This window comes from Triticum dicoccoides, chromosome 6B, assembly GCF_002162155.2.
Source record: "Triticum dicoccoides isolate Atlit2015 ecotype Zavitan chromosome 6B, WEW_v2.0, whole genome shotgun sequence".
In the NCBI taxonomy this organism is placed as follows: domain Eukaryota; kingdom Viridiplantae; phylum Streptophyta; class Magnoliopsida; order Poales; family Poaceae; genus Triticum; species Triticum dicoccoides.
In genome coordinates this window covers 643,898,776-643,906,877 of record NC_041391.1, presented here as the reverse complement: position 1 = coordinate 643,906,877, position 8,102 = coordinate 643,898,776, and positions in this window count along the sequence as shown.

Below are 8,102 nucleotides of genomic sequence, written 5' to 3'. Positions count from 1 at the left end.
GGGGAGAGTGACGACTTACCCAGCTTGGGGGGTTGTACATAGAAAACACATCCCGCGGTTTAATATGAAGGAATTCTTCCTCTTCTCCTTTATACAAATCGGACAATATTCTCGCCAGAGCAGTGGCGGAGTCCGGACCCTTACGACCACAACGGGTGGCATCATCTTCCCGTTGTAGTGCCACATGGGCTTCCCCCGATACTGAAGCGGCTGCACTCCCCGCATTATACATACTGCCATAACCTCGACTACTGTCAGCCCTCATTTGGCCAGTAACTTTATCTTGTTCATCAGGAAGTGTACTTCTCTGGTATCCCCCTCCTGGGGGGCCCGAGGGCACCAACTTCGACGTGCCTTCGGCGGAGCATTGCTGAACTCAGGGAGACATGTCCGGACTGGATCCGGAAGGGGAACGTCATCGACATAAAACCACTCCGAGGGCCAGTTCTCCGGTGCCTTCTTGGGAGTACCGGATAGGTATCCGGTCTCGGCGACGCGCCATACTTCGGCTCCACCCACTTGATATATGGATTCCCCCTGGTTGCGAGGGACGAGGCAGAACAACTTCTTCCATAACCCGAAGTGAGCCTTGCAGCCCAGAAATAGTTCACAAAGGGCGACGAATCCTGCTATGTGCAGCACGGAGGCAGGGGTGAAATTGTGCAACTGGAGGCCGTAGAACTCCAAGAGCCTGCGAAGGAATGGGTGGATTGGAAACCCGACGCCTCTCAGCAGATGCGGGATGAGGCATATTCGCTCCCCCGGGGATGGAGGAGATCTCTCCGCTTGCTCCCCGCCATTATAGGTGGCTAGTCCGGCTCGGACGGGGACCATGAACGCCGGTGGAAGAAACCCCTGGGTCTGCAGCTCTATTAAGCGGTTTTGAGGAACAGAACATTCTTCCCAGTCACCTGGCCTAGAGCTACGGGAACGAGAGGAGGAGCTGCGATGATCGGCCATGCTGGAATGATTCTTTTTGGGCACGCTCTATCGGGTGCCGCTCAAGGGAAGAAGATGGAGTTTGGATCTGAGAATCCCCGTCCCTTCAAATAGACGGTTTTGGCTTGCAGGACCGGGGAGACAAATGCAAAAATGCACCGGCTCCTCGTATTTGCTCGACACGTGGAGATGGTCATTATTGAAGCATAGAAGCCGAGGAGTACAACATTGATGGGAAGTCGGACACCGTTCGTTACAACAAGTACTTTGGAGTATTCGGAGATGGAACCCGCCTTGCAATGCCGAAGACAAACTATGCGCCGGACTCATCATCATTGAAGCCTGGTTCAGGGGCTACTGAGGGAGTCCTGGATTAGGGGGTATCCGGACAGCCGGACTACATACTTTGGCCGGACTATTGGACCGTGAAGATACAAGACTCAAGACTTCGTCCCATGTCCGGATGGGACTCTCCTTTGCGTGGAAGATAAGCTTGGCGATTCGGATATTATATTTCCTTCTTTGTAACCGACTCCATGTAAACCCTAGCCTTCTCCGGTGTCTATATAAACCGGAGAGTTTAGTCCTTAGAGACAGAATCATAATCATCATAGGCTAGCTTATAGGGTTTAGCCTCTACGATATCGTGGTAGATCAACTCTTTAACACTCATATCATCAATATCAATCAAGAAGGAAGTAGGGTTTTACCTCCATCGAGAGGGCCCGAACCTGGGTAAACATTGTGTCCCTTACCTCCTGTTACCATTAGCCTTAGACGCACAGATCGGGACCCCCTACCCGAGATCCGCCGGTTTTGCACCGACAACGGCGACGAGTGGCGATCTCCTCTAGAGCGCGACGCTCCAGCTCCAGCTCCAGCCGCGCCTAGTCCTCCCGCGCCCACTTCATGGCCACCGCGTTGCCGAACCCCGCCTCCGTCTTGATGGCGGCGAGCTCCAGCTCCCTCTTCGGCTTGACGAAGTGGGGAGGAGCCGAGGAGGAGGCACGCCTGCCCTCGTTGTGACGATGCCGGCGCTGCGGGTGCGCCGGCCGAGCGGCGTCTCCGTGGGCTCGGCCTTGATGTTGTAGAGCGCCGGTGAGCCGGAGGAGTAGGAGGAGGAAGAGGAGCCGGTCCTCCTCGGCATCCATTGGCCGCCGCTCCGGCGCGCGGCCGGGGCGGCAGGGTACGTGAACGGCAGCTCGTTGCCGCCCTCGAGGTGCTCGAGGACGGCGTGGAGCATGCGGCCGGGGGCGCCCCACCACAGGCGGCGGCGTTGCTGTTCTTGGTCCCCCGCACCACCGGTGCATTGTTGGTGGAGGCCAGCCGCTCCGCCTGTCGGCGTTCGAAGTAGGCCGCCCACGCCCGGTGGTTGCCGGCGGCGTACTCCGGGCGGGCCTGCTGCTTCCCCGTCAGCGACGCCCGCGCGTGCTCGGCCTCGGCGTTGAAGTAGTCGAGGCGCGTGACGTCGGGCAGCGGAGGCACGGGGACGCCCCCGGCGCTGAGCCTCCACCGCCCCGGCACGTGCATGTCAGGAGGCGCCGAGATGTTCGCCTCATGGAGGAGGTGGGCTTCCCACTCATGCAGCGAGCGGCGGCTGAAGCCATTGGCCGCCGCCCCGTCGTCGGGGAACCTCTCGCCCATCGTATGCGGCGGCGGAAAGAGTTCGTCGGCGGCGGCTGTGCACGGGGAGAGAAGGGGGCTACGGGCGAGTGCGTCTCCGGCGAGGGAGGTGCTCCTTTATATAGCGGCCGGGAGGACGGCGTTGTGTGTATGCTGGTGGGAGGGGGCGCGTCGCCGCACCGCGCCACCCGTGAGGAATCAATGGAAGGCCGACCGGCGGCAGCCTTGGCACTGATCCCCGTAGGAAACGAGCCGTTGTGAGGACAATGAGGCGTGGGTCGCTAACTCGGTGGGCCCGCCGTTCATTCGCACCAAAACCGATTGCCCCGGCGCCCCCGGGCGCCCCCCCCCCTCCAGCGCGCCAGGTTCGGCCTGGATCCGCCGCTGCCAGTTTCGGGTCAAACCAGTGAAAAATGGGCTCTCCGGGACGCGATTGGATCGGTTTTTGGGCGACGTATAGGAGACGAATTCCCTATTTGACGCATTGTGCATAAAATTGGCGGCGCCATGCAGTTTGCGCACACGAGAGGAACCGAACTAGATAAATGCACGTCGTAGTTTGCTGAAATCTACTTTTGTGAACCTCTTGAAAAGTTCCTGGTCGGTTTTGGGAACCTTCTAGAAGGTTCATAAACCGAGTTCTCGGGTTACCTACAAAAATCCTTTCGGGCATTTCAGTTTTTATTTATTTATACGATTTTCTTTTTTCAAGACTTTTTACAAATAATATTCGCAAATTTCCAATATCGTTCTGAATTTTAAAAAAAAATGAAAAAATGTTTACAAATACAAAATACTTCCATGTTTCACTTTTTATCATTTTCTAAAAAATCAAAATTTCAAAAAATGTTAGCATTTTCAAATTTTCTAAAAATGTCCCCTTTTTGAAAAAAAGGTTTGTGTAGTGTTCACATATTCAAACTTTTATTCGTGTTTTTAAAAATATATTTGAGTTTCTTCTAAAATTTTGTTCACAAAATTTAAAATTGTCCGCATTTCAAGAAATAATCACTTTTTAAAAAAAACATGTTTGAAATTTAAAAAAATGTTCACATCTGCCAATCCTTGCATGTACATGTTTTCTTATTGAGAATTTTGACCGTTCTGGCGCTATAGTACAGCCTGCTGCTGGCCCAGCCCAGTCAAGTGAGGCCTTGTGCGACGCGTGTATTTGATGCAGAATATCTCATAAATTTGTAGAAGTTCAAGAATGAATGAAAGCCTATATTTCACCTTCGGTTAGTCTTTATGACATCCATGCAGAAGTGCTATGTTGATAAGATCATTTAGTTTCATGTTTGACCATATAGCGACCAATATTCAGTAAAATGACAAAGTAATATTCTATACATTGAATAGAAAAAAATCACAGTGTCATTTTTTATTTTGGAAATCAAAGCACGTAGGATGGATTATCTGTATTGTTTTTTTTTTCTTAACCGTGGAATTTAAATAAAATTTTATCTGAATATCAAAACGGACGTTCGAAGTATTTTAGGTTAAAATGGAGCTTCCACTATCAACAACACTCTTTAAAAGTGGCGAACATTTCTGGAAAATTTTAAGATCTACTCCCGAATATTAAAGTAGAGTACCTGATATAATTATTATGAGAAATATTTCACACTTTTTCCTTTTTCTCAACACAATGCATCCTATAGAATATCTGATTGGTACATATGTGCACGTTAGTATGTAGTTGCACGCTTCTAGAGAAAATACGGAACACATGCTCTAAAAATATAATTCACTGCTCACACACAAATGTAGCAAACAAAGGGCATGGTCTGAAGACCTGAGAGGCCTTTTCTCCATGAGGTCAACATACAATCTAATCTATCGTGTCAAAACTAGCCGCGAGGCATGGCTAGAGCAAACGGAAGGTGTGCATATCCTGTACTGGAGCGTAAAGGGTGGTCCTCTGTGTGGGGTATGCAAGTTCCTTCAAAACTAAAAATGTTTACCTGGAGGCTGGAACAACATTCATTACCCACTGGAGACACTGTTCATCACCGAAAAATGTCCTCGTCTCATGTGTGTGCTATCTGCGGGGCGGATGATGACTGGAGGCACGCACTCCTAGGTTGCTCTTTAGCAAGGAGTGTGTGGGCACTATCAAATGAATAAATGATGCAGCACGTGTGTATGAACCAGGATGAAAATGCGAAGGGGTGACTATTTGCTATGAGCGAGTCTCTACTGCATAAAGAATTCACATCAATGATCATCACACTCTTGGCGATTTGGTATGCACGGTAGAAGACTATTCATGAAGGAATTCTACAAACTCCGTTCAACACATGCATTCATAGAGAGAGAGAGATATTTCCAATTTGCAGTGCCTTTCTAAACCGGACCCCAGACCACAGGCAGCGACAACACCAAGATCAAACTCCTAGATACCACCCCAGGAAGGACACGCAAAGATAAATGTGATGCAACAATGTCCAGGCCGGGAAGTTTTGGGGTTGTAGGAGCCATTTGCCATGACGGTTCGGGTGTCTTCCAGGGGGCATCAGCTGTGGTTTTCAGGAATATTGAGGATCCTGAGGTGCTGGAAACATTGGCGATTAGAGAGGCTCTATCTCTAGCAAATGACCTATATATTCATAAGATATCATTGGCATATGTTTGCAAAGTGGCGGTTGAAGCTATACAGAGGGGATCATCGCCTTTATATGGTGCTATTGTTCGCGAGATCAACCAAAGTTCTAGTAGTTTTTCCTCTTGTTTAATTTACATGAGTTTAGAACCTAGAATGTCGAGGCCCACAAACTAGCAAAGCATGCTTTGAGTGTAGGGATAGGTCGCCATGTTTGGTTTGGTATCCCAGGAGATCTCTTGTTCGTCCCTGTAAATTGTGTGACGGTTGAATAAAGTTGTGTGAGTTTGCCTGAAAAAAAGGAACCACATTTCCTATCACAGGGACTATTTATTGCATTAAGCGATTCCACAAGGACCTCTCGCCTTGATGTGAACAATGACGAGCCGGCCCATTTAGCATGCGTGTATTCAAAAAAGTCATAAATAAATAAAGGAGTTGCCCAATGGGACCCTGGTCTTCAAGCTTCTCAGCCACGGAACTAACCACTCCGCCTACGCCATGTCACTAGTTATTAATATGATCGGACTCTCAAAAAAAAGTTATTAATAGGATCGAGGTCTACTAGAAGCGACAGAGCCGGTCTTCTCCATTTTTACTTTTCCATTTGTTTCATTTTTTCTCCATTTTTGCATTCTTTCTTCTTTCTTCTCAGATTTGTTTCATTCTTTTTTCTTTTCTTTTTTCTCTCCATTTTTCGTTTGCTTTCGTTTTTTCTTCTTAATTTTGTTGTTTTTCTTGTGTGTTTTCTAATGTTTGTTTTTGTTTTCACTCTACACTTTCGTACATGTCAAAAAAGAGTTTGTAACAAGTGATCAACATTTTTTGTCTATACGTTCAACAATGTCCAAATGTTTTTTCAACATCTTTCAAATACTTCTTCAACATTTTTTTAATACTTGGTCAACATTTTTAATAGTTATTCAACATTTTCAATACTCATTCAACATTTTTCAATACCTATTCAACATTTTTCAACTAATTGTTCAACAATTCTAATACTTATTCGAAATTTTCAAATACTTGATCAACATTTTTCAAAATATTGTTCAACATTTTGTAAATACTTGTTCAACATTTTTCACATAATCATTCAACATTTTTTAATACCTATTCAACATTTTTCAAATAATTTTCAATATTTTTATTTTTTTCTTCAACATTTTTAAATACTTGTTCAACATTTTTAAAATACTCATGCAACAATTGTTAATAATTATTCAGCATTTTTCAAATACTTTCTCAATTTTTTAATACTTATTCAAATTTTCAAATACTTATTCAACATTTTTCAAATCATTTTCCAACATTTTGTAAATACTTGTTCAACATTTTTCACATACTCGTTCAACATTTTTTAATACCTATTCAACATTTTTCAAACACTTTTCAATATATTTTTCTTCAACATTTTTTAAATACTTGGTCAACATTTTTCAAATACTTGCTCAACATTTTTAAAATACTCATGCAACAATTGTTAATACTTACTCAACATTTTTCAAATACTTGTGCAATATTTTAATACTTATTCAAAAATTGCCAATACTTATTCAAAAAATTTCAAATACGTGTTCAACATTTTTTAATACTTATTCAACAATTTTCAATACTTGTTCAATATTTTTATTACTTATTTCAAATTTTCTAATACTTGTTCAACATTTTTTAATACTTAATCAACGTTTTTCAAATAATTGTTCAATTAAATGTGATTTTGAATAGTGTTTATTGTATATATGTGTAAAATATTTTAAAATATAAATAAAATTACAACGATAAAGCCAAAAATAAGAATAGAAAACAGGAAAAAAAGGCCTTTTTGCCTACCACGAGGCTGGGACGGTCCATCTGGGCTTGCCCCGATACGGCGTCCCTGTTCGCTCGCGTAACACGATAAATAGGGGTGCCCCATTTCCTGTACAATACATATAGCGCCGGTTAACTGTAATCATAGCGACGAACTCCAATTACACGTTAACGGGCGCTATAGGTACTGTATAAAGCCGGTTGGCTAATTGTCCTAGGAATGCACTGATATTGATAAAGCGCTATGGATTGCCCACAAAAAAAACGTGTAATCGAAGCGCTCACACACTCCACAATGCATTTTCCCGCATAGGGCGGCCCATTTAGATTTTTTTTGTCACCGGTTTTTCCGCTGGTTTTTCTAGGTGATTTCCTTGTCGTCTTTCCCCAGCATGAGTGTTTCCTGGTTTTCATTTTTTTTCCTTTTCTTTTTTAGCTTTCTTATTTTGTTTTTTGTCTATTTTAAATTTTTAACCATTTCAAATTTATTATTTCTTAAAATTTGCAAACTTTTCCTATTAATGAACTTTTTCAGATCATTTAAATTTTTAATTATTCGTTATGTTTTAGAATTCATGAACTTTATTCAAATTTCCTAGCTTTTCTCAACTTCGTGACTTTCTTAAAATCCACAAACTTTTCAATATTCTATGACTTTAAAAAAAATTCATGATCTTCTTAGAATTTTTTAACCTTTTCCAAATTTAGGATTTTTTAAATTGATTTTTTTGAACTCACAATTTTTTTTCAAATTTGTGAAGTTTTTATATTTTTTGTATTCATGTTTTTATCAAAAGTTAATGGTCAACCCATCAACTAGTGAATGCCGAACTGATTAACCACACAAACGAGTGGGTAAAAACTCTGCCATCCCACGTGTGCAACCACACAAACGAGCGGAGGAAAAAAGGTTCGTTCTCCACCCACTTAATCTCACCCCATGGTGAGAGGTTGTCCGCTCGAGAACCCAGCCCCTTGTGCGCTCACACCAGAGAACTTCATGGCGCATTGGTCGTTGGCTGCTCCGGTCCACGCCCTTACTCCTCAGGGCGCCGCGTGTCGAGAGATCGAGGCAATGGGCCATGTTTGTCATCCTCATCTACTTGGTGGCCTCCATGGATGCAGGAGA